Raw genomic sequence first — 12,030 nt, forward strand, 5'->3', positions numbered from 1 at the left:
CTGGGTTGCCCACCTACGGACTGAAGCTTACTTGAGAAAAATGAGTTCTTTCTTAGTTAATCTATAATAAAAGAGTTTGTCTTACTTGCAGCTAAACTCAATCCTAACTCAATCTGGCACCACTGAGATAAGTCTGAGGAAGGAAATTCAGGAATATTTCTGATCTACAAGTTGGAGTTGGATGCTCCAGCTCTGTAAAAGGGATGTTAATAAGGCTGAAATGGACAGGGTGCAGTAACTCATGTCTGTAATTCCAGAACTTTGGGAGGCCAAGGTGAGTGGATCTCTTGAGCCCAGGAGTTCAAGACCAGCCTGGGCAAAATGGCAAAACCTTGTTTCTACAACAAGTACAAAAATTAGCTGGGCGTGGTGGCAAATGCCTGTGGTCCCAGCTACTTGGAAGGGTGGGGTGGGAGGATTGCTCGAACCCAGGAGTTTGAGGCTGCAGTGAGTCATGATCACACCACTGCACTCCAGCCTGGGTGACAGAGTGAGACCCTGTCTCATAAAAGAAACTAAAATAAAATAAGCCTGAAATGCAACAGTCCCTAGTCACACGTCCTATAACTCTGATCTAAGACATAACACTGAAGGACAGATGAGAGGAATAGTGAGATAGATGCATTGAGGACGCTATCAGAGTTTCCATCCATAAATCATGTTTTCTCACAATGAAACTGACATTTATTAAATGCTTTCTATGTGCCAGACACAGGGTAACCACTTTGTGCACTTTATCTCATTTAATTCCAACAGCCTTATAAGTAAAACTCAGCTCCCAACTACTTTACTCAGCTGCTGTTTGACTGCTTTATGCCTTGAATGATTTATTTTCCTCCTATATACAAAGGGGATAAAAGTACAACCCTTAAATAATTGTTGTGAGAATTAAAGATAATAATCAGCATGTGGCAAGAGGCACATGGTTAATACTCAATAAAGCCCAACTGTCATCACGGTCAAAAAGAATAGTAGACTGCACAAATTCCCAGATATAGCTAAACATCAGAATCCCCTGGAGAACTGTCTTGGAATACAGACTCCTTGACGCCATCCAGGCTTAAGGAATCGGGTGGGGCCCAGTCATCTAGAGATGTGAAGGAAAACTTGTCTAAGAGAATATCAACCACTGTATTCTCAAGATACTAAAAATGTTACCACTTTGTTACACCAAATAACCACAAAGCTTACCTAAGTCATATCTAAGAATCCACCCTGTGACTGCACAACTGCCTTTACAGAACCTACATTTAAAAGTATGCCCTCTATTTCCCCCAAGATTTAGAACATCTCTTTAGTTTATATGAAATTGCTTTAAACAAAAGAAGACATACATGTGGCCAACAAGCATGTTAAGAAAAAGCTCAACATCACTGATCATTAGAGAAATGCAAACCAAAAACACAATGACATAGCATTTCATATCAGTCAGAATTGCTGTTATTAAAAAGCCAAAAAATAACAGATGTTAGTTGTGGGAAAAAAAGAAACGCTTTATACACTGTTGGTCAGAGTGTAAATTAGTTTAAACATTGTGGAAGACAACATAGCAATTCCTCATCAAAGACCTAAAGACAGAAATACTATTTGGCCCAGCAATCCCATTACTGGGTATGTATTCGTCTGTTTTCTCACTGCTGATAAAGACATACCCAAGACTGGGCAATTTACAAAAGAAAGAGGTTTAATGGATTTAGAGTTCCATGTGCCTGAGGAGGCCTCACAATCATGGTAGAAAGCAAAGAGGAGCAAGTCACATCTTACATGGATGGCAGCAGGCAAAGAGAGAGCTTGTACAGGGAAATGCCTCTTTATAAAACCATCAGATCTTGTGAGATTTATTCACTATCACGAGAACAGCACAGGAAAGACTTGCCCCCATGATTCCATTACCTCCCACTGGGTCCCTCCCACAACACATGGGAATGAGATTTGGGTGGGGACACAGCCAAACCATATCAGGGTATATAACCAAAGGAATTTAAATTGTTCTGTTACAAAGACACATGCATGCATATGTTCACTGCAGCACTATCCATGGTAACAAAGACATGGAATCAATCTAAATACCCATCAGTGATAAACTGGATAAAGAGAATGTGGTACATATACACCATGGAATACTACACAGCCGCAAAAAAGAATGCAATCGTGTCGTTTGCAGGGACGTGGATGGAGCTGGAGGCCATTATCCTTAGCAAACTAACACAGGAGCAGAAATCCAAATACTGCATTTCTCACTTTTAAGTGGGAGCTAAGTGGTGAGAACACACGGACACATTGCAGGGAATAACATACACTGGGGCCTGTCAGAGGGTAGAGGTTGGGAGAAGGGAAATGATCAGGAAAAGTAACCAATGGATACTAGGCTTAATACCTGGATGATTAAATAATCTGTAAACAAACCACCATGACACGTATTTACCTACATAACAAACCTGCACATGTACCCCTGAACTTAAAAGTTTAAAAAGAAATACTTCAAAAGAATAAAAAAGAAAGAAAGAAATTGCTTTAGAGGGCAAGGTGCATCACTTCCTCTTACTCTGGGGACCAGGAATAAAGCAGGCTGTCTTAACAAAGATCAGAGATCTTCTTCGTATCACTTTGTCTTGGCTGCCAGGAAGTTTAGAGCCAAATTTTTTACCTTAATTTTTCTCAGTCAAGTTTTGTTATTGTTGTTGTTCTTTTTTGAGGCTCCAGGCCAGAGTGCAATGGCACAATCAGAGCTCACTGTAGCTTTGACTTGGGCTCAAGCAATCCTCCCACCTCAGCCTCCTGAATAGCTCAGACTACAGGCATGAAACTCCAAGCCCAGCTAATTTAAAAAAAAAAAAAATTATTTTAGAGATGGAATCTTGCTATATTGCCCAGGCTGGTCTCAAACTCCTGACCTCAAGCAATCCTCCCACCTCAGCCTCTCAAGGTGCTGGGGTTGCAAGCATGAGTCACCATGCCTGGCCCCTCAATTGAATTTCAAGTATCATTATTTTTCATTATTTTTCTTTATTTTGGGAGGGGATATTTTCAAACATTTGTATTACAAAAGGAATTCACATTTATTAAGGAAGATTTAGACAAACCAAAAGAAGGAAATTTAAATCACCCATTTTCCCTCTGCCCAGAGAAAACCAGTATTAACAGGTTTATGTACATCCTCCGAGACACTTTTGTCTGCTCCTTCCTTACATAGCAATTTTTAATTAAAAAAATTATATTTACTTAGAAGCATTCAGAATTTCAACAAAACAGCTGCAATTTTTTTTTTTTGCAATTACAGAGTAGTATTCAGTTAACAGAACAACAATTATTTCATATAAGCTGCATCAGAGACAACTGAAGATGAAAAACCTACCATCCCCATAGATAACTAATCTGTGCTGTGCACTAACAAGAACCTGATTTAAATTTCCTTGCCAATTTACAAACCCCATACTGCACAAGACAAGGTTAGTGGCTACTGAAAATACCAGCAGGACGTGGCTATCTAAAGATACATTCGGTAGTGTGTTAACTATACAAAAAAAAAAAAAAAGACACTGTACAATTTAAAAACAAATCTTACACAGCTTTACACTTCAATTTTTTTTCTTTAAAAGGAGTGAGCTGCGTACAGGGGCATTAAGTGCTTTATAGACAAGAAAAAAGGTTGGGTGCAGTGGCTCACGCCTATAATCCCAGCACTTTGAGAGGTCGAGGCGGGTGGATCACAAAGTCAGGAGTTTGAAACCAGCCTGACCAACATGAAGAAACCCTGTCTCTACTAAAAATACAAAAATTAACCTGGCATGGTGGCAGGTGCCTGTAATCTCAGCTACTCAGGAGGCTGAGGCATAAGAATTGCTTGAACCCAGGAGGCACAGGTTGCAGTAAGCCAAGATCATGCCACTGTACTCCAGCCTGGGTGACAGAGCAAGACTCCATCTCAAAAACACAAATAAATAAAAGGATAAAAAACTGCACTAGAACCAACTTATTCATCATCATCTCCTTCTTCATCTTCATCTTCCTCCTCCTCTTCATCTTCCTCATCTTCTCCTCTGCCTTCTTTTTCTTGCTTTTTTCAGACTTCACAAATCCCTTTTTTGCTGCATCAGACTTTCCTTTAGCTCCATATGCGGCAAAATCCTTTTCATATTTTTCCCTCAGCTTCGCAGCCTTCTTTTCATAAGGCTGCTTGTCACCTGCAGCAGTGTTACTCCACATCTCTCCCAGTTTCTTTGCAACATCACCAACAGACAAGCCAGGATGTTCTCCTTTGATTTGGGGGTAATACTCAGAGCAGAATAGGAAAAAGGCCGAAGGAAACCTCTTGGGAGCATTTGGATCCTTGAACTTCTTTTTTGTCTTCCCTTTAAGAGGGATATAGGTTTTCATTCCTCTTTCTTTTTTTTTCTTTTTTTTTGAGACAGAGTCTCGCTCTGTCACCAGGCTGGAGTGCAGTGGTGCAGTCTCAGCTCACTGCAAAAGCCTCCTGGGCTCAAATGATTCTCCTGTCTCAGCCTCCCGAGTAGCTGGGACTACAGGCGTGTGCCATCATGCCCCAGCTTATTTTTATATATTTAGTACAGACAGGATTCCACTATGTTGGCCAGGATGATCTCGATCTCTTCACCTCATGATTCGCCCACCTCAGCCTCCCAAAGTGCTAGGATTACAGGCGTGAGCCACTGCACTCGGCCTTCATTTCTCTTTCTTAACGGGCCTTGTCTGCCTTTGCCATAGCTTCAGATTTTCCTTTCTCTTTAGCAGACATGGTCTTCCATCTCTCTGAGCATTTCTTAGAAAACTGTGAGAAGTTGGCTGAAGCATCTGGATTCTCCTTCTTAGGCTCCTCACGACAAGTTTGCACAAAAAATGCACATGATGACATTTTGCCTCTCAGCTTCTTAGGATCTCCTTTGGCCATGTTTATTTTTTCTCAGCGAGGCACAGAGTCGCCCAGTGCCCATCCGGCTCTCACTTGCCCCAAAGCCATCTCTATGGAGCTCAATGTACTACAATTGCTGTGAGAGCGGGAGCCAGACGCAGCCTCCCCTTATGTAGTATTCTATATTTATTTAAAATACATCATATGTTTTATTACAATGCACATTCTTTAATACTATCATTTTTAATGCTTCATAGACATTTCATTGTCTGGACATTAAATAATTTTTTACCAATACCTCCTACCCTGTTATTATGCATTCCTAATGCTGATTTCCATTCTTAATTTTATAAGCATTTCAATAATAATCATACTTAGAATTAACATTGTACATATACACGACATTTATTTATTCATTCTTCATTCATTTAGAGAACAAATTCTTAAAAATGAAAGTCAAGTAGATATTCCAGTAGGCTTCCACAGAGAAGACCACTCCGTGCCTGAAAAATTCTTCTCATCTTCCCAGATTCCATTTCTTCCTTCTCCTCCACTCCTCCATAGCAGATTCTCTACAAGTCTGATTTCCTAAAGGATCTGTCTTGGACCTCTTTACACATTTACTAAGTGGTCATGCATCTACTCAGTCCACAGCATCTATGGGCAAAACTCCTGATGTCTTATTTCCAGTCCAAACCTTTCTTCTGAATTACAAAATCATGTGTGGTGGTTTCAAAATACATTCACAAATTACTTGGTGGCTCTCCATTCAAATGGCAGGGGGGTTAATTCTGAATAGAATATGGCAGAAGTGATGGTGTGGGGCTTCTGAGACTAAAGGTATTACAGCTCCCGCCTTGCATTCTCTCGTATCTCTCACTCTAGGAGAAGCTCAGTGCCATGTCATGAAGACACTCAAGCAGCCCTAAAGAGAGGTTCACGTGGGGAGAAACTGTGGCCTTCCACCAAGAGCCAGCAAGAGTTGAGACCTTCTGCCAAAAGCCATGTACACAAGCCATCTTGGAATCAGATCCTCCAGCCTCAGTCAAGCTTCAGATGATGGCACCACTGGCCAGCATCTTGAATACAATCTCATGAGAGACCCTGGACTAGAATCACCCCTAGCTAAGCTACTCCCAAATTCCTAGCCAAATAAACTGCATGAGATAATAAATATTTGTTTTTAAACCACCAAATGTTGGAGTGACTTGTTATAGAGCAATAGATAACTAATATAGATTTGCTGCTAAGTTTCATGATAATTTATTATGCAGCAAGAGATAAACAAATACTATGTATCTAAGCACTTACTTGACACCTCAGATAGCTCACAGACTCATTTCAACCTTCACACATCAAAACACTAAACTGTTGCTCCTCTCTCAAATCTATTCTGCCTCTAGTCTTTCCCAACTATGGGAAAACTCCTTCATCCATTCACTTGTTCATGCCAGGATGCTGAAATGAATCCTTTCTTCTAATACCACAATCTAACCCCTCTGTCAACTTTTGTTGGTTCTAATTCCTAAATAGAGCTCAAGTCCATCCACATCTCTTCTGTTCCACCGTCAACCCTCAATCCAAGCTACTGTCATCTCTTGCCTCCAACCTAAAGCCAATGACCTGACACCATCTCCTAAATTTTCTTCTTATTCCTTCTAATCAACTCTCTGAACTTTGGAACAACTAAATTAACATGGTTTATAAGGCCCTGAATCATCTGACTTCTCCTACGCTATGCCAAGCCTTGTCTTGGAACACTCACCCTCCTCAGTGTGCTCCAGCACAATGACCTTTGTGTTACTCTTGGTGACAAACCCAGCCCTTTCCTGCCTCAGGATATCGGTTCATGCTGCTATGCCTGCCTTCACCCTGTTCTCGACCTGCTTAATTCAGATGGACATTGCAGGTTTAATTTTAAACATCTTGTCTTTAGAGCAGACTTCTGGACTCCCCCACTCTCTGAAGGCAACCTGTCTTCCTTCCTCGTGCACCCGGTACTTATCTTAATTTGATTACATATTGATTTGTATAAGCCCAAGAGGGCAAGAAATGCCTAATTTGTCCCAAGGATTGTATTTATTTCAGAAAAAAATGAAAGAAATGCCTACTTTGATCTCTATAGTATATGCAGCTCCCAAAATAGGTTGTCAATTTAAAAAATATTGAATAAGTTTATTGAAGGTGTTTATTAAGTCTAACCACAGTGTGTATTCAGTCTAGACCTCTAATTTGTCCATTTCAATAACAAGAACATGAATTTGTTATATCTATTGCCTTTTCAACCTTCTGCAAAATTGTAAGACCATCATCATCAAGATGACCCATGACTTTGTTTCTCTTCTTTTTCACATGTTTATAGATTCTCTAATTCTTGGCAAAGATGAAAATCTGACTTCTAGAAACAGTAAAAAGAAGAAAAGCTTGTATACTAATAGTCCCTAAAGGCAGACCAGGAAAGCAGTTATAAAGTTCATTAGAAAATTAAATTGGCCCCTGATTGATCTAAATGGGAACATTTTATCCTAGTGTTTAGAGTTGTGATGAGTAATCACTTCCCTTTCCAAAGCTCAGTGTTTTGTAAAAGCATGGAGGATCGTGACTCTGTGCAAGATTATTTTTTGGTGAAGAAATCAAACTCGCTGATGGAAGAACCAAGAAATACTAATAAGGGCAAGCTGAAGCCCAGCATAAATCACCAGGGCCCCGTCTCTTAACTTCCAGCAAATACTACACTGACTTGTAACCAGAGATGGAGTAGGTCTGGGAGCCAACTCTGTGGGTTCTGAGGCAGAGCCACACACAGGGAGCAGCTCCACAACAGTGTTCACAGAGACTCTCCAGAAAAGAAACTGAATAATGGCACTCCGGTAGAAAAAAATAGAAACCATCCATGCCTCGCTCTTTCCGCCCACATTCATACACACAGACTCTCAGGCCACCACCCAAGCTCTGAATTCCAAAATCATATAGGTTTATGTATAAATATGTAATCACACCAAACTATGATAAGTGGCACATATTTTAACTTAATAGATTTATGGGAAATACATGGTGATAGAATATAATAAACTCAATTCTGTAACAAGTACATGTATATTCCGCACACAGAAATAAATGTTACTTGGTACAGGCTGGGCAATGTGGCTCACACCTGTAATCCCAGCACTCTGGGAGGCTGAGGCAGGTAGATCACTTGAGGCCAGGAGTTCAAGACCAGCCTGGTCAACATGGCAAAACCCTTTCTTTATTGAAATGCAAAAATTAGCTGGGTGTGGTGGCACATGTCTGTAATCCCAGCTACTGGAGAGGCTGAGGCACGAGAATCATTTGAACCCAGGAGGTGGAGGTTGCAGTAAGCTAAGATTGCACCATTGCACTCCAGTCTGGGCGACAGAGCAAGACTCTGACTCAAAAAAAAAAAAATGTTAACTGGTACAGAAAAATACATAATAGTCATAGATTTGAAAAACTAAAGATTTCATTACTCCATTCATTGTGACAAATAGGGGCATATTTTTCTAATCTGTACCTCACAGTATAGTACTGTTAGTATTAACTGTGACGTATTCATTTTTATAAATCAAGTAATAAAGCTAGACCATTTTTACTTTGGCAAATTCTTCAGTTCTCTAGAAGTGAAATCTTAGTAAAAGAATTTAACCACAGGCACCTATAGCAATTTTATACATAATTCTTTAATGTCTAAATTACCAGTAGTCACTAAAACTATAGCAATAAAAAGTAAAGAATATAAATGCTATAAATGTTTAGGATACAATAATCATTCTAGAAAAATTCAAAGCAGAATGACGTTGGGAAGCCTGGGCATGATCACTCACACCTATAATCCCAGCACTTTGTGAGGCCGAGGAGAGTGGATCACTTGAGTCCAGGAGTTCAAGATTAGCCTGGGCAACATAGTGAGGCCTCCATCTCTACAAAAATCTCTTTTTTGAGAGAGAGAGAGAGAGAGAGAGAGTGTGTGTGTGTATCTTGCTCCGTCACCCAGGCTGTAGTGCAGCAGTGTGATCTCAACTCACTGCAACCTCTGCCTCTTGGGTTCAAGCGATTCCCCTGCCTCAGCCTCCTGGGTAGCTGAGATTAGAGGCGTGTGCCACCATGCCTGGCTAATTTTTGTATTTTTAGTAGAGACCTAGTTTCACCATGTTAATCAGGCTGGTCTTGAATGCCTGACCTCATGATCCACCCGCCTCAGCCTCACCCATCCCAGACCCAAAGTACTGGGATTATAAGCGTGAGCCACCGAGCCCGGCCAAAAATCTCTTTTAAAAAAGTAACCAGGAATGGTGGCGCACACCTGTAGTCCCATCCCAGCTACTTGGGAGGATGAGGTGGGGGGAATGCCTGAGTCCCGGAGTTGAAGGCTGCAAGGAGCTGTGATCGTGCCACTGCATTCAGCCTGGGTGACAGAGTGAAAACCTGTCTCAAAAAAAGAAAAAAAAAGAGAGACTGGGTATCAAAAACCCACTACAATTTATGAAAAGGCTGCTACCCTATGTAGGGGGAAAAGCATACCATAAAACTGCCATACAGAACATGGCAATTGACAGAGATCAGGCTGTGCACTAAACCAGAAAAGAGGTGCCCCCAAACAAAGAGGAGGAACTAGGAAGCAAGGACTCCTACATCTAAGGCCTTCAATGGATACACTCCAACCAGCAAGTAACACCCAGGCAGTCGCCTGGCAGGGCAAGGCTAGATTCCACCAATCAGGTGAATCCCCCACTAAAAATGAATCAGACTCACAGCTTTATCAAGGGTCAAAGTGAAACACTGAGAATCAGTAGGCAGGCAAAAGCAAACAGGGGTACAGATATATAGTAATCAAAGACAAGTCAAACAAGGCCACATATCCAAACAAAGAGCCTGGGAAAAAAAAGTCACCATGACGCCCAACTACCAGGAAACTGTGAAACGATCTTGAGATTGATAATGATGAAATTAGAACACCCTTTAAGCTTGAGGAAGGAAATCCAGAAATGAAAGGTATAGCCCAGATCACTTTAGATCTGTACTAGATACCTAATGTGCATTTCCTTGGCCATAATCAAATATCCTGGCATGCTTATAAGCCCTGAGTTATTAATGTTTACACACTTGCATAAATATCATTTATTCCTTATAACCATAAAATGCCCCCAAGTCTCCTCTGTTAATAGTTATAAAAGGATCACAGTGCTTAGGATATCGCAGATGCATTTAGCAAACATAATCCAAATGTTAATTCTAGATAACCAATTAAAGAAGAAAGTCCACTTGGGACATGTATTTTATGTAAAACTTTTCAAAAAGCATCCAGGTGTGATTACGTTAGTATATCACACTATGGAAGTCTCATACTATGTAGCTACTGCCCAAAAGAAGGAAAAACCTCTTGTTTAACTATGGGAGAAAACATGGAAAGGATATCTCATCAAGATTGAGGAATTCCAATCTTTTTTAAGTATTTACTTTTAGTTACTTTTTTTTTTTTTTTTGAAAGGGAGTCTCACTCAATCACCCAAGCTGGAATGCAGAGGCCTGATCTTCGCTCACTGCAAGCTCCGCCTCCCAGATTCAAGGATTCTCCTGCCTCAGTCACTGGAATACCTGGGATTACAGATGCGGGTCACCAAGCCTGGTTAATTTTTGTATTTTTAGTAGAGACAGGATTTCACCATATTGGTCAGACTGGTCTTGAACTCTTGACCTCAAGTGCTCTACCTACCTCGGCCTCCCAAAGTGCTGGGATTCCAGGAGTGAGCCACTGTGCCTGGCAGCTTTTATTTACATTTTAACACCCATGCTATTTTTTTGTTTTGTCTCCACTGATTCATTTTTTAATTTTGTTGTGTTATATGTATTTTTGTAAGCCGGTTAACCTGAAACAACATAGACAGTTTTTAACAAATGTAAAATATTTACCTCATTCCATGAAATAAACTAGAATTATTTAACCAAAAATAAAAAACAAAAAGATTGAGGCATCCCTTAGCGTTATCCTATTCTTGGTTTCTTTGCTTTCTCTCCATCACAGGAGTTGAGAGTACTCAATCATATAAATTAAATAAAAGAAAGAAAGAAGAATAATCTATAAATGTCATATGATCTGCCAAGAAGTACTTTATTTTATAGTAAGAAGATGCAGTGTAAGCAAATGGGTAACACATACACACACGGTAATTCAAAGGCTTTCCATCCCAGGTCAGGCTCACAAATACAGACCTTTGAAAATATTTGGCCAGCACTGAGTGGTTAATATTTGTATAATTTGAAGAAAAGAACTGGAAATAATATAACCATAAGAAATTAATATTTTTAGGAATAATGAATGAAGTTTTTTTAGTAATAATGAAGATAATGACAGCACCAGCAGAAATAACTAACACATAGGGTGCTTACCATGTTTGGGGCATGGTACCACCTCCCATCTATTACCTTATTTTTCGTCATTATAGATATAATTTACATGCCATAAAATCCATCCGAAATTAACGGATGTTCGATTCTGTGCTTTTGTTAGTATACGCACAAAGTTGTGCAACAATCATCCGATCTTAATTCCAGACACTTTCATCACCCCAAAAAGAAATCCATTAGTGGTTACTCCCCCATTCCCTGCCGGCCTCTCAGCGCTATTAAACCACTAGTCTACTTCCTCTCTTTATGGATTTTCCTACGGTAGATTTCATACAAGTGGAATCATGAGATGTCACCTTTGGTGCCAGACTTCTTTCACTTAGTATTATGTTTTCAAGGCCCATGCAGGTTGTAGCTTGTATCAGTACAGCATTTCCTGTATGGCTGAATAATAGTCTACTGTATGAAATGACCATATTTTGCTGATGCATTCATCGGCTGATGGGCATTTTGGTTGCTTCCACTTTTTGCCTGTTATGAATAATGCTGTTATGAATATCCATGTACAAGTTTTTGTGTGAACATATGTTTTCAGTTTTCTTGGGCATATAACTTAGAAATTACTGGGTTATATGATAACTCAATGCTTAACTTTTTGAAGAACTGCCAAAATATTTTCCAAAACTGCTACACTATTTTACATTTTCACAAGCAATATAAGGTTCTAATTTTCCTACATCCTTGCCAACATGTATTTCTTTTCATTTTTATTACATCCAAACTAGTGGGCGTAAAGT

The 12,030-nt window shown here is 40.0% G+C and overlaps 1 protein-coding gene and 1 pseudogene across 3 annotated transcripts in view; both read right to left on the minus strand.

The window, feature by feature from the left end:
* UTRN (utrophin) overlaps window positions 1-12,030 on the minus strand; it is a 580,690-nt gene that overhangs the window by 473,441 nt on the left and 95,219 nt on the right. The window lies entirely within an intron of this gene.
* LOC105732449 (high mobility group protein B1-like) lies at window positions 3,881-7,877 on the minus strand (annotated as a pseudogene).

Source organism: Aotus nancymaae, unplaced genomic scaffold (genome assembly GCF_030222135.1).
Source record: "Aotus nancymaae isolate 86718 unplaced genomic scaffold, 86718_ANA_hifiasm-v0.15.2.pri h1tg000040l, whole genome shotgun sequence".
Classification (NCBI taxonomy): Eukaryota; Metazoa; Chordata; class Mammalia; order Primates; family Aotidae; genus Aotus; species Aotus nancymaae.